Source organism: Aethalodelphis obliquidens, unplaced genomic scaffold, assembly GCF_003676395.1.
Source record: "Aethalodelphis obliquidens isolate GAN/ISIS:26980383/991018 unplaced genomic scaffold, ASM367639v1 scaffold56, whole genome shotgun sequence".
Classification (NCBI taxonomy): domain Eukaryota; kingdom Metazoa; phylum Chordata; class Mammalia; order Artiodactyla; family Delphinidae; genus Aethalodelphis; species Aethalodelphis obliquidens.
In genome coordinates, this window is record NW_020838000.1 from 6,463,733 (window position 1) to 6,476,709 (window position 12,977).

At 41.4% G+C, this 12,977-nt stretch overlaps 1 protein-coding gene and 1 pseudogene across 3 annotated transcripts in view; both read right to left on the bottom strand.

The window, feature by feature from the left end:
- KAT2B (lysine acetyltransferase 2B) overlaps positions 1-12,977 on the bottom strand; it is a 102,754-nt gene that overhangs the window by 72,487 nt on the left and 17,290 nt on the right. The window lies entirely within an intron of this gene.
- LOC113609373 (small nuclear ribonucleoprotein E pseudogene) lies at positions 173-1,786 on the bottom strand (annotated as a pseudogene).

The window sequence follows — 12,977 nt, forward strand, 5'->3', positions numbered from 1 at the left end:
TTTTTTTTTTTTTTTTTTTGCGGTACACGGGTCTCTTACTGTTGTGGCCTCTCCCGTTGCAGAGCACAGGCTCCGGACACGCAGACTCAGCGGCCATGGCTCACGGGCCCAGCCGCTCCGTGGCATGTGTGATCTTCCCGGACCGGGGCACGAACCCGCATCCCCTGCATTGGCAGGCGGACTCTCAACCACTGCGCCACCAGGGAAGCCCTAAATATTTTAATAAAAACAATTCCACAGCATTTATTGTCATCTGGTAATAACATAAAGGTGAGCAAAACAATATAAATAAATGCTTTAGAACTACACTCCTAACAAAGGACACCTAAAAAAACTGTACTGCCTTCTCAACAACTTCTCACTTCACTGATCATTTCTAGTTGGAGACACTTTGGAGCAGAGTAATGTTAGCATGATCCGACCCAGTTGTTTTCGTGACTTTGTTTTAGAATGGATCTCTTCTGCATCATCTAATACGAGGTTCATATACTCATCAGTACCAATGATACAGCCCTCGATCCACATATTCACTTGCTCATAAAGCCACACCTGAATCCGAGATCCATTTGGCAAGTATCTGAAGATGAGATGGATGGGCTGCACCATCACCTTCTGCACCTCCTGGCCCTGGCCCCGGTACGCCATGGTGGAAACTCACAAAGACTACACTATCCCGCACGCTACCTCAAAAAAAAATGGCAGGCGGATTCTTAACCACTGCACCACCAAGGAAGTCTGCCCTTGCTTTTTTTATGTCATACTATTTACCTTAAAAATTCAACCTAAATTACAAACAAAAGGTTGAACCATTGGCCTAAAATAGATAAGACTTTGGGATTGAATCAGATAGGTAATGCATACCTATTCCTCCTGAAGCTCTGCTTAGCAACTAGATTCCTGGAAATTTTCCCAGATAACCTGGGAGAATGAGACTGGATGTTCCTGCAGCAAAGCCCTAGGACTAGGATGTTCTTTCATGATATATTGCTTCCTCAGACTCTGGAGCAGCCGAGAGGGCAGGGATGGAGAAAAGGGGCAGAGGAAAAGGGAGCCGGGAAGGTTGAGGCAATCCTCCATCACAAGAGGCTGGCAGGAGGCTGGGGAAGGGGCCTTTCTGAGCCCTCCCGCAAGAACTTGTCCCCTTCCTCCGCAGTCCTTCAGCACCTGCCCTCGACCAACCCACAGCAACGATAGGGGAAGGAAGGGAGGCAAACTCATGGTCAGCAAAATGTTCCATCTTAGGTTGAAGCTGGTAGAAAGGCTGCAGGTACACGGTATCAAAGCTGTGGTCAGAAGGGTGGGCCTCACAGTGATATAAATGTGGTTTCAAATCTTAGCTCCAACATTTACTAACTGTATGAACCCGGGGTAAACCCCTTAACCTCCTAAGCTTCCCAAGCTATAAAATGAGTATAAAATACCTATCTCACAAGACTGGTGGGGGCATTAAGTAATGAATGTGGGTAGGCGCTAGAGTGAACACAAGTGGTTATAAAGATGATGGTAATATGCTAGGAGTGCCCTGTTAGGTGAAGGATGAGCTGGAACAAGAGCTCTGTAAGTCATGATGAACTACAACAGTTAATACTTCAAAGCAAGGACCTGAAGAGGATGCAGCCGATGAAAGTAGCTTCAGGATACTGGCCCCAATCACTAGAGAATCACAGCTCTTACTGAACAAAAGATTGGACAGCTTACAAATGAAAAGTTATGCCCCTCACACATATGATCCAGCAACCCCACTCCTGGGCATTATCCAGACAAAACTCTTAATTTGAAAAGATATATGCACCCCTATGTTCACAGCAGCACTATTCACAATAGCCAAGACATGGAAGCAACTTAAAGGTCCATCAACAGATGAATGGATAAAGAAAATATGGTATATACACATACACACACACACACACACACACACACACACACACACAATGGAATATTACTCAGCCATAAAAAGGAATGAAATAATGCCATTTGCAGCAACATGAATGGACCTAGGGACTATCATACTAAGTGAAGTAAGTCAGACAGAGAAAGACAACTATCATATGATATCGCTTATATGTGGAATCTAAAAAAACAATGATACAAATGAACTTATTTACAAAACAGAGAGTCACAGATGTTGGAAACAAACTTACGGTTACCAAGGGGGAGGGGGGGAGGGATAAACTGGGAGATTGGGATTGACACATACACACTACTATATGTAAAATAGATAACTAATAAGGACCTACAAGGAACTCTACTCAATACTCTGTAATGACCTATATGGGTAAAGAAAATTTAAAAAGACTGGACAGACGTATACGTATAACTGACTCACTTTACTGTACAGCAGAAACTAACACAACATTGTAGATCAACTATACTCCAATAAAAATTAAAAAAAAAAAAAAGTGATGCTCCTTGCAGAATCAATCAGCTCCATTCCCACCACATGTGAGAACAATGGGAAGTCACTCAAAAGGCTCATGGGGTGACCTTGGTGGACATTTTTATAACAGAGTGGATGTGAAGAGAAAGAAATGGCAAGGTTACATATACACAATCACTCAGTAAGAACACAACGTATCAAAACCTATGGGATATGGTTAAGGCAACACATAAAGGAAAACAAAGACCCTTAAATTCATTTACGGGAAAAAACAGAAAGATTAAAAATAAATGAACTAATCATTCAACTCAATAATCTAGAAAAAAAGTAACAAACTCAAGGAAAATTTTTTAAAACTCAAGGAAAATAGACAAAAGAAATCAATGCAAAAAATATTTAAGGAACTCAATAATGAACAGAAGCATATACCTAGCCAGTATTATAAATGGTTGGTTTTTGAAAAGAACATTAAATTAGGGCTTCCCTGGCGGCGCAGTGGTTGAGAGTCCGCCTGCCGATGCAGGGGACACGGGTTCGTGCCCCGGTCCGGGAAGATCCCACGTGCCGCGGAGCGGCTGGGCCCGTGAGCCATGGCCGCTGAGCCTGCGCGTCTGGAGCCTGTGCTCCGCAATGGGAGAGGCCACGACAGTGAGAGGCCCGTGTACAGCAAAAAAAAAAAAAAAAAAAAAAAAAAAAAGAACATTAAATTAAACAAACTCTTGGCAAGTCTAATCAAGGGGGAAATAAAGAAGTGAGAAAGGACATAAAACTACAGATTTATTTTATAGCCTAAATAAGTACTCTGTAGAACTTTATACCAATAAATTTGAAAAGCTAGATGAAACAGGTGACTTCCTGACTTCCCTCAGAAAATATAAATTATCAAACCTGATTTACTAAGTACTAAAGTTTCTAACAATCCTAGAAGAAGTGAAAAGGGCGTCAAAAATCTACACCTAAAAAAGGACCTAAAAAAGGACCCAAATAAAAAAAATGTTATAGGAACATTCTAGTTAATTCTCAAGGGTCATCCAACATAAATATTATGTGAACCATAGACAAAATTTTAAATTTTCTAGTAGCCAGATTTCAAAAAGTAAAAGTAGGCGAGATTAAGGTAAGTAATAAATTTATTTCATATAACATCTAAAATGTTACCATTTTAACATGGAATTGGTATAAAAATATTATAAATAAGATATTTTACATAGTTTTTTATGCTAAGTCTTCAAAACCCAAGGGATATCTGACATGGCACATCTCAACTCAAACAAGCCATGTTTCAGATAGTCAATTGTCATTTGTGGCTAGTGGCTACCATATTGGACAGCAGGAAACCAGGTCACTGGTATTGAAAACGGTGCCAAAGCATTATAAAAAGATTAAAAAACACATATCATTCTATGAATTCAGTATAACCCTAACAGTAAAACAAAATACAGAGAGCAAAAAAACATAGAAAAAGTCACCAGCCCAACCTCACAACAACAAAAATGAAATACTTGTAAATCAAATTCAACAATACAGGGGGACTTCCCTGGTGGTCCAGTGGGTAAGACTCCACACTCCCAATGCAGGGGGCCGGGTTCGATCCCTGGTTGGAGAACTAGATCCTACATGCCATAACTAAGAAGCCCTCATGCCGGAACTAAGAAGTCCGCATGCTGCAACCAAGATCCTGCATGCCACAACTAAGACCTGGCACAGCCAAAATAAGTAAATATTTTTTTAAAATTTGACACTACACAATCCAACATCATGCATCTTGACTAGTACATAATAACTAAACTTTATTACAGGAATGCAAAGATAGATCATTTGAAACAAATTAATTCATACATTAACAAATTAAAGGAAGAGAAAATCATTATGACTGATGCCCGAAAAAGCTTTTCAAAGCATTCAAAATTAATTTCTGATTTTTAAAAAAATAGCAAATTTGGTATAGAAGAAAATTATATTAACTTGAAAGCAAACATTATACTAAATAGACATAAAATCACTCCTACTGGGACTTCCCTGGTGGTCCAGTGGTTAAGACTCTGCACTTCCAATGCAGGGGGCACAGGTTCGATCCCTGGTCAGTGAATTAAGATCCCTCATGCCACGCAGCACAGCCAAAAAAAAAAATCATTCCTATTAAAGTCACCAAAACAAGAAAGTCCTGAATATGCCCAGAGTTCAACACTGTACTAGTACTACACAAAAATTATGAATATTGGTAGGCAATTCTTAAAGCTTATCAAAACTAATAAAGAAATTAATAAACTGGCTGGATATAAGAGCAACATAAAACTCAGAAGCTTTTCCATCACCAATAGCCACTCAGAAAATGTAACAGGAAAAAAAAGATCCTAATAGCAAGAGCCATCAAATACTTAGGGTCAAAACTTCAAGATGAGTCAGACCTATATTCAAAAAACTACAACTGTCTACTAAAGATGAATAAATGAAGAAATATGCATTGTTCTTGATAGGAAGACTGAACAGTGTAAAGATATCAATTCTCCTTAATCTATAAATGTTGTAACTCAGGATCAGTTGAGAGGGCATACACTTACAACCCATAATCAAAGTATTAAGATCCAGAGCATATATAGATCATCTACAAAACAATCTGAAAAAGGCAGTCTGATAGAAACAAAATGGCAAATCCAAGTGATTCCAAGAAAAATGAATGCTAATTACAAACAAACCTGTACAAAGTGATCAAAGTAACTATTAATGGGGAAATAAAAAATTAAAAGCCCTGCGATGAAATTTTTAAAAAGCAAAAACAAGAAAAATAAAAGATAAAAACCCTGTGATATATTTCCTCACACTAATTAGTTTGCCAAAAAATAAAAATAAAAGGTTGACATCTTGCAGGGGAAACATGCACCTCATACACATGTGTGGGAGGAAACACTGGTGCAGCCTTTTGGAAGTCAAATTGGAATGTTCCTGCCCTTTGGCCCAACGGCACAATTAGGAAGGGCACCTACAGAAATATTCACATGTGCTCAATTATATTTGTATATACTGTTTATTAAAGCAAAATATATATATATGTCATCTTATATATATCATATATATGTCATCTAAAATTTGATCGAGAAGAATTTATTAAATTATGTAGCTTGTTACTACCGACTATTGTACCACCTTTATCACACGCTAGGGACTTCCCTGGAGGTCCAGTGGTTAAGACTCTGCGCTTCCAATGCAGAGGCCACATTCGGAAGCAGCAGGTTCGAACCCTGGTCAGGGAACTAAGATCCCACATGCCGCGTAGTGTGGCCAAATTAAAAAAAAAAAAGGCTAACTCAAGACATGGAAGCAACCTAAGTGTCCATCGACAGATGAATGGATAAAGATGTGAGATACATATATATATTTATAAATATATATATAAAGTAATATTCCATTGTGTATGTACATATATTACATATACAATGCAATATTGCTCAGGCATAAGAAAGAATGAAATAATGCCATTTGCAGCAACATGGATGGACCTAGAGATTGTCATACTAAGTGAAGTAACTCAAAGACAAATATCATATGATATCACTTATATGTGCAATCTAAATAATGATACAAATGAACTTATTTACAAAACAAAAATAGACTCACAGACATAGAAAACAAAGTTACCAGTGGGGATAGCAGGGAGCAGGGGATAATTGAGGAGTTTGGGATTAACATATACACACTACTATATATAAAACAGATAAACAAGGACCTACTGTATAGCACAGGGAACTATATTCAATACCTTGTCATAACCTATAAGGGAAAAGAATCTGAAAAAGAATATAGGGACTTCCCTGGGGGCGCAGTGGTTAAGAATCCTCCTGCCAATGCAGGGGACACAGGTTTGATCCCTGGTCCAGGAAGATCCCACATGCTGTGCAGCAACTAAGCTCGTGAGCCACAACTACTGAGCCCATGAGCCACCACTACTGGAGCCCGCTCCTAGAGACTGTGACCTGAAATAAGAAGCCACCACAATGAGAAGCCCGCACACCACAACGAAGACCCAACGCAGGCAAAAATAAATAAGTTTATTTTAAAAAGTATGCATGTATGTATGTACAATACAAACTGAATCACTTTGCTGTATACCTGAAACTAACACAACATTGTAAATTAACTATACTTCAATTTTTTAAAAAATGGTTTAAAAAAAAAAAGAAGGCGGCTAACTATTTGTGCTGATGTGGGACCTCTCTAGGTCCCGGTAAATGGCAGAAAAGGCAAACCACAGAACAATATATACCATAATCTGATATATGTTTTTTAAAAATAAATGAATAAGCAATTTAAATATATATGAATGTGGGGAATTCCATGGTGGTCCAGTGGTTAGGACTCTGCACTTCCACTGCCAAGGGCCTAGGTTCGATCCCTGGTGGGGAAACTAAGATCCTACAAGGCAGGCGACGCAGCCAAAAAAATGTGTGTGTGTGTGTGTGTGTGTGTGTGTGTGTGTATATATATGAATGTGGGTGGGTATACAGAGGGCCTAGACAGATACATACTTATGGGGGATGGGGCAAAAGTTGGGGAGGGGAAGGGACATTCCCACTGTACTCTATATTCTTCTCTGTGGTATTCATATTCATGGGTTGCTTGCTAATTTTCTTTAACATTGATTCCTCTGAAGGGAAAACATAATTCCGGAGAGATTCCAACAACAATAACAGAGGCTCAGTATACATCAGTTGTGTGAAGGAGGGTGGAAACCACCTTCTTATCACAGACCACATTTAAGAATTCAAGGATCCAAAACTCTTCTCCCTGTGGGTCTGCTTATAAGCCAACCCCTCCCCTCACTGAGGTTCAAGCCAAAAAGTAACAAGCTTGCAACTCTTGGAGAAGACAATACAGATTTTTAGAGATATTAATCTTAACTTCATGACTGCAAAAGACTCAGAGCAATCAGCCCAGAAAGAAAAGTTTGTGCCTCTTCTTGTCTTAACAGGACAGAATAATGCCACGTCCATGCAGGGGCTGCTAAATGGGTGGGTCACAAATCTCATGGCAGGGAGATTCCTCCCAATAGCCTACTCAATAAAAAATGTTACATCCCAAATATTAACCACATTTATTTAAGCCACTTGTGATAGAAGTGCTTAATAAACTGTACAACAATGAACCCTGATGCTTAAAAATGTAACTGAATAAAGGACTTTTCTTTCAAAACTGGCTAACTCGGCTTCCTCCACTGAGTCTTGGGGACCCAGTAGCTTTTACAAAGTAGGTTTTTATTTCTTAAGCTAAGAGGAGGGTAAAGGGAGGGCGAGAAGAGAGGAGAGAGGGCGAAAGTACAGGGCAAAACACTGAGAAGCATAAAAGCTTTGTCAGCGTGTTGGCCAGCACATGGCAGTCCGCCACAAGCCGCTATGCAGCCTTCAGAGAAAGTCCAAGTTGAGATGCGTTGTAACTGTAAGATATGCACTGAATTTCAAAGACTTAGTGTCCAAGGGGGAAAAAAGAATGTTAAAATATCTCGTTAAGAATTCTGTTATATTGATTACATGTTATGATATTTTGGAATATTACATAAAACATTAAAATTAACGAAATGGAATTGTTTTCTCTCATTTTTTTTAATGTGGTGTGGTGGGTGGAATAGTGTCCCCCCAAAGTTTAGGACCACCTGGAACCTCACAAAGGGAACTTATTTGGAAATAGGATTACTTAAGTATCTTTTTTTTTTTTTAAACTTGTTTTTGGCTGCGTTGGGTTTCTGTTGCTGTGCGCGGGCTTTCTCTAGTTGTGGTGAGCGGGGGCTACTCTTCGTTGCAGTGCACAGGCTTCTCACTGCGGTGGCTTCTCTTGTTGCGGAGCACGGGCTCTAGGTACATGGGCTTCAGTAGTTGCAGCATGCAGGCTCAGTAGTTGTGATGCATGGTCTTAGTTGCTCCGTGGCATGTGGGATCTTCCTGGACCACCCAGGTCCCCTGCATTGACAGGTGAATTCTTAACCACTGCACCACCAGGGAAGTCCTACTTAAGGATCTTGAGATGAAATTATCCTGGTTTAGACTGGGCCCTAAAACCAATAACTGGTTTGTTTGTTTTTTTGCAATACGCGGGCCTCTCACTGTTGTGGCCTCTCCCGTTGCGGAGCACAGGCTCCGGACACGCAGGCTCAGCGGCCATGGCTCACGGGCCCAGCCGCTCCACGGCATGTGGGACCTTCCCAGACCGGGGCATGAACCCGAGTCCCCTGCATCGGCGGGCGGACTCTCAACCACTGCACCACCAGGGAAGCCCAATAACTGGTATTTTTATAAGAGAAAGGAGAGAGGGAGATTTGGAAGCCGAGTCACTGACACTCAGGGAAGATGCCACGTGAGAACGGAGGCGGAGACTGGAGAGACACAACTATAAAACCAAGGAAGAAGAATTCCCTGGTGGTCCAGTGGTTAGGAGTCCGTGCTTTCACTACGATGGGTGTGGGTTCAATCCCTGGTCGGGGAACTAAGATCCCAAAAGTCACGGGGGAAAAAACAAAAACAAAAACAAGAAAGGCCAAGCGTTGCCAGGAATCACCAGATGCTAGAAAGGGCAAGGAAGGATTCTTTCCAGACCCTTCAAAGGGAGCGTGGCCCTGCTGACACCTTGATTTCAGACCTCTGGCCTCCAGAACTGAATTAAAGGAACTTTCTGACAATTTGTTTGTGATCATTTGTTATGGCAGCCCGAGGAAATAAATACAAGTGGCATAAAATAGATAACTAATAAGGACCTACTTTATAGCACAGGGAACTCTACTCAATACTCTGTAATGACCTGTATGGGAAAAGAATCTAAAAAAGAGTGGATACATCTATATGTATAACTGATTCACTTTGCTGTACAGCAGAAACTAACAACATTGTAAATCAACTATACTCCAACGAAAATTTAAAAGAAAATATACAAGTAGCTATAAGGAAATGTCAAGTTACAGATGTGGGCTCACATTCTACTTCTGGTGACACTGCTGCACTAGAGTTTAAAGGGAATTCACCCCCTCAAACACAAGTCTTCACTATGGACCCTAACAGCTTAGGCAGAGAATAGTCCCCATACTTCTTAAGTGGTTCTACTTGATGAAAGTTATACCCCATTGAGATATCTGGAAGTCTCTCGATTTTGCTCACTTGCTTCTAAATTTTTCATGTTGGTAGGATATGAAAAATACTTCCTAACGTGCGTACAAGCATCATGGGACACTCAGAACCTAAGTGCACAACATTTTTAATATGTATGGGACTTATTGCCCAGTTTACTGAAGGGGACGTATTATGTCCTTGGAAAACATTCAACCATTATCCTCAACTGCCAGCGAAGCATTTTCTGCCAAGCGTCCCAAGCTGCTGCCACCCTGCCCTCTGCCTTGGCCTTCCTATCTCCCTTCCAGATGTTCAGGCCCAGCCACTGTGCTTTGAGATAAGACGTCTCCCTTCAAAACACCTTTCCCATGTCTCTCCTTAATAAGACAAGACAGCTGCTGTTGCAGGGAACTCCCAAGGGGGTTGGCCTCGCAGCTTCAACAAAGTATCAGCTGCAGGACAACCTTTTAGGGCGTGCACTGCCAAGCCAATTACCACCGCAGCTAGCAACCCAGGCACAGGCGGGGAGGCTGCCAGGGGGAGTGCATCTCCCCTCCCCCCCACACCCGGGGGCAAGTCTCTGCAGATGTGGCAGCACCATGGCAGCACCGAGAAAGGAAAGGCCACCTCATTGCTTTCGACAGGCCCAGGATAAACATGTTTTTTGCCCCAACAGGATCCAGAGTGAGAGGTCAGGAGAATGCACCAGATTTTGTCAGCCTACACAGAAGCCAGGACGGATGATGAGAAGGAAGCAAAACTGGATAAACAAGTGATCATGACCCAGATGACAGGCAGGCAAGGGGGCAGGGTGCTTCCCAGTTCACTCAGCGTCGATGAGAGACGTGAGCGTGAAGATATTTGGGTGGCATCCAGAGGAACCGGAGAGAGATGGCCAAGCTGCTAGCAGGGCTCTGTTATGCTTAAAATGCTGGAAAGTCATATTTGCTGGAAAAGTTAAATCAGTGACAGGGACGTCCCACAGCAAAATCACACAGATGGGAAATGTAGGGAGTAAAACTGTGAATCCAACATTTATTAAGAACCAGAAAAAAAAAGGCACTTGTATACTTGTTCTTATCTCACCTCGTGTGAGAAAGTGATTTTTTTTTTTTTTTTTTTTTGGCCGTACCACATGGCATGTGGGATCTTAGTTCCCCAGCCAGGGATTGAACCCATGCCCCCTGCAGTGGAAGCTCGGAGTCTTAATGGACTGCCAGGGAAGTCTCGAGAAAGGGATTTATTATTCCCGTTATTCAGAAGAGAAAGCTGAGGCTCTAAGATGTTAAGACACTTGCCCGAGCTTATTCAGTCTACCCTGCAGAAGGACTAAGTGCGTTCAGGCAGGTAACTGGTCCTGTGGTTGTGTTTATGTCGCGGGGAGGGAGGGAGGGTGTCCTCACTCTGTCTTACTACCTCTCTGTTCCAGGCTGGACAAAGGCAGAATGTTCAAAGGTCAAGAACCAAAACCACAATGAGATACAACTTCACACCTACGAGGATGGCTATAATCAAAAGAGCAGGTAAGGGGACTTCCCTGGTGGTGCAGTGGTTAAGACTCTGTGCTCCCAATGCAGGGGACCCGGGTTCGATCCCTGGTCAGGGAACTAGATCCCACATGCATGCCGCAACTAAGGAGCCCGCCTGCTACAACTAAGGAGTCCTCGAGCCACAACTAAGGAGCCTGCCTGCTGCAACTAAGACCCAGCACAACAAAATTTAAAAAAAAAAAAAGAGCAGGTAATAAATTTTGTCAAGGATATGAGGAAATGGGAATCCTCACACGTTGTTGGAGGGGATTGTAACACGGCGCAGTTGCTTTGGAAACCGTTTGGCGGTTTCTTAAAAAGTTAAACCAATAGAAAACCCCAAAATAAACCCTCACATATATGGTCAAATGATTCTCGACAAGGGTGCCAAGACCATTCAATGGGAAAAGGACAGTCTTTTCGACAAACGATGCTGAAAAAACTGGACATTCACACGCAAAAGAATGAAATTGTTGGACCCTTGCCTTACACCGTATACAAAAATTAACTTCAAATGGATCAAAGACCTAAACATAAAACCTAAAACTATAAAACTCTTAGGAGAAAATACAGGGGGGGAAGCTGCATGACATTCGATTTGGCAGTGACTTCTTGGATATGACACCAAAAGCAAAGGCAACAACAACAAAAAATAGGATTTAATTGGGAATTCTCTGGGGGTCCAGTGGTTAGAACTTGGCACTTCCACTGCAGGCGGCCCGGGTTCGATCCCTGGTTGGGGAAATAAGATCCCACAAACTGCACAATGCAGCAAAAAAAAAAAAGGACTTAATCAAAATTTTAAACTTCTGTGCATCAAAAGAACATAATCAACAGACTGAAAAGTAGTCAAATCATAGAGACAGAGAGAATAATGGAGGCTGGCAGGAGCTGAGTGGACAGAGCCCTGGGGAGTTACTGTTCAGTGGGCAGTTTCAGTTTTGCAGGATGAAATGAATTCTAAGCAGAGACGGTGGGGATGGCCGCACAGCATAGTGAATTTCTCTGTGCCGCTGAACTGTACACTTAAAAATGGTTAAGTTGATAAATTTTACGTGATCTGCATTCTGCCACAACTTTAAAAAACAATCTTTTTAAAGTTAAGCATAAATTTATCACATGACCCAGCAAACCCACCCATGGGTATCTACCCAACAGAAATGAAAATATCCACACGAAGAGCTGCATGCAGATGTCCACAGTAACGTGATTCATACTAGCCAAAGAGTGGAAAGAAAACAAAAGTCCATCAACTGGTGAACTGGTTCATAAACAAAATGTGGCATATCCATGCACTGGAATGTTACTTGGCAGTAAAGAAGAATGAAGTGTTGATACAAGCTACTGCATGGATGAACTTCAGAAACATTATGTTAAGTGTAAGAAGCCAGTCACAAAAGACCATGTATTGTACAATTCCATTTATATAAATGTCCAGAAAAGGCAAATGTATAGAGATAGAAAGTCAATTAGTAGTCTGGGGCTGGGGGGTGCAAACAGGGTTGACTGCAAATGGACACAAGGATCTTTTTTGGGGTAATGGAAACCTGGATTTTGGTGATGACTGTACAACTCAATTTCCTAAAAATCACTGAATTGCATGCCTAAAACCAGAGGAATTTATGGCATGCAAATGATACCTCAATAAAACTGTCTTTTAAAAGGGCAAGAACTTGCTATTAAATTATCACTTCAAATATGAGTCTTCTACGAAGTTTCCCCAAAGCGCGTCCCAAAATTGAGGCTTATTTTCTCAAACACAAATTAAAGAAGCTTAATACGCTACATTAAAAATCATCATCATAATAAAAGACCAGTACATGGGGGTCTCCATCTCTGTCCTTTCAGATAGAAAAAAGCAAAAGAAGTCAGAGCATCTAGGTGGCCACACCTCTGCTGGCAGAATCTGTCCCAGCAAAAGAGAAATAGCAAATGACAGAAATAAGTCATTAAGTAGGCTGCCCTGTTTTTAAAATTAGTGGA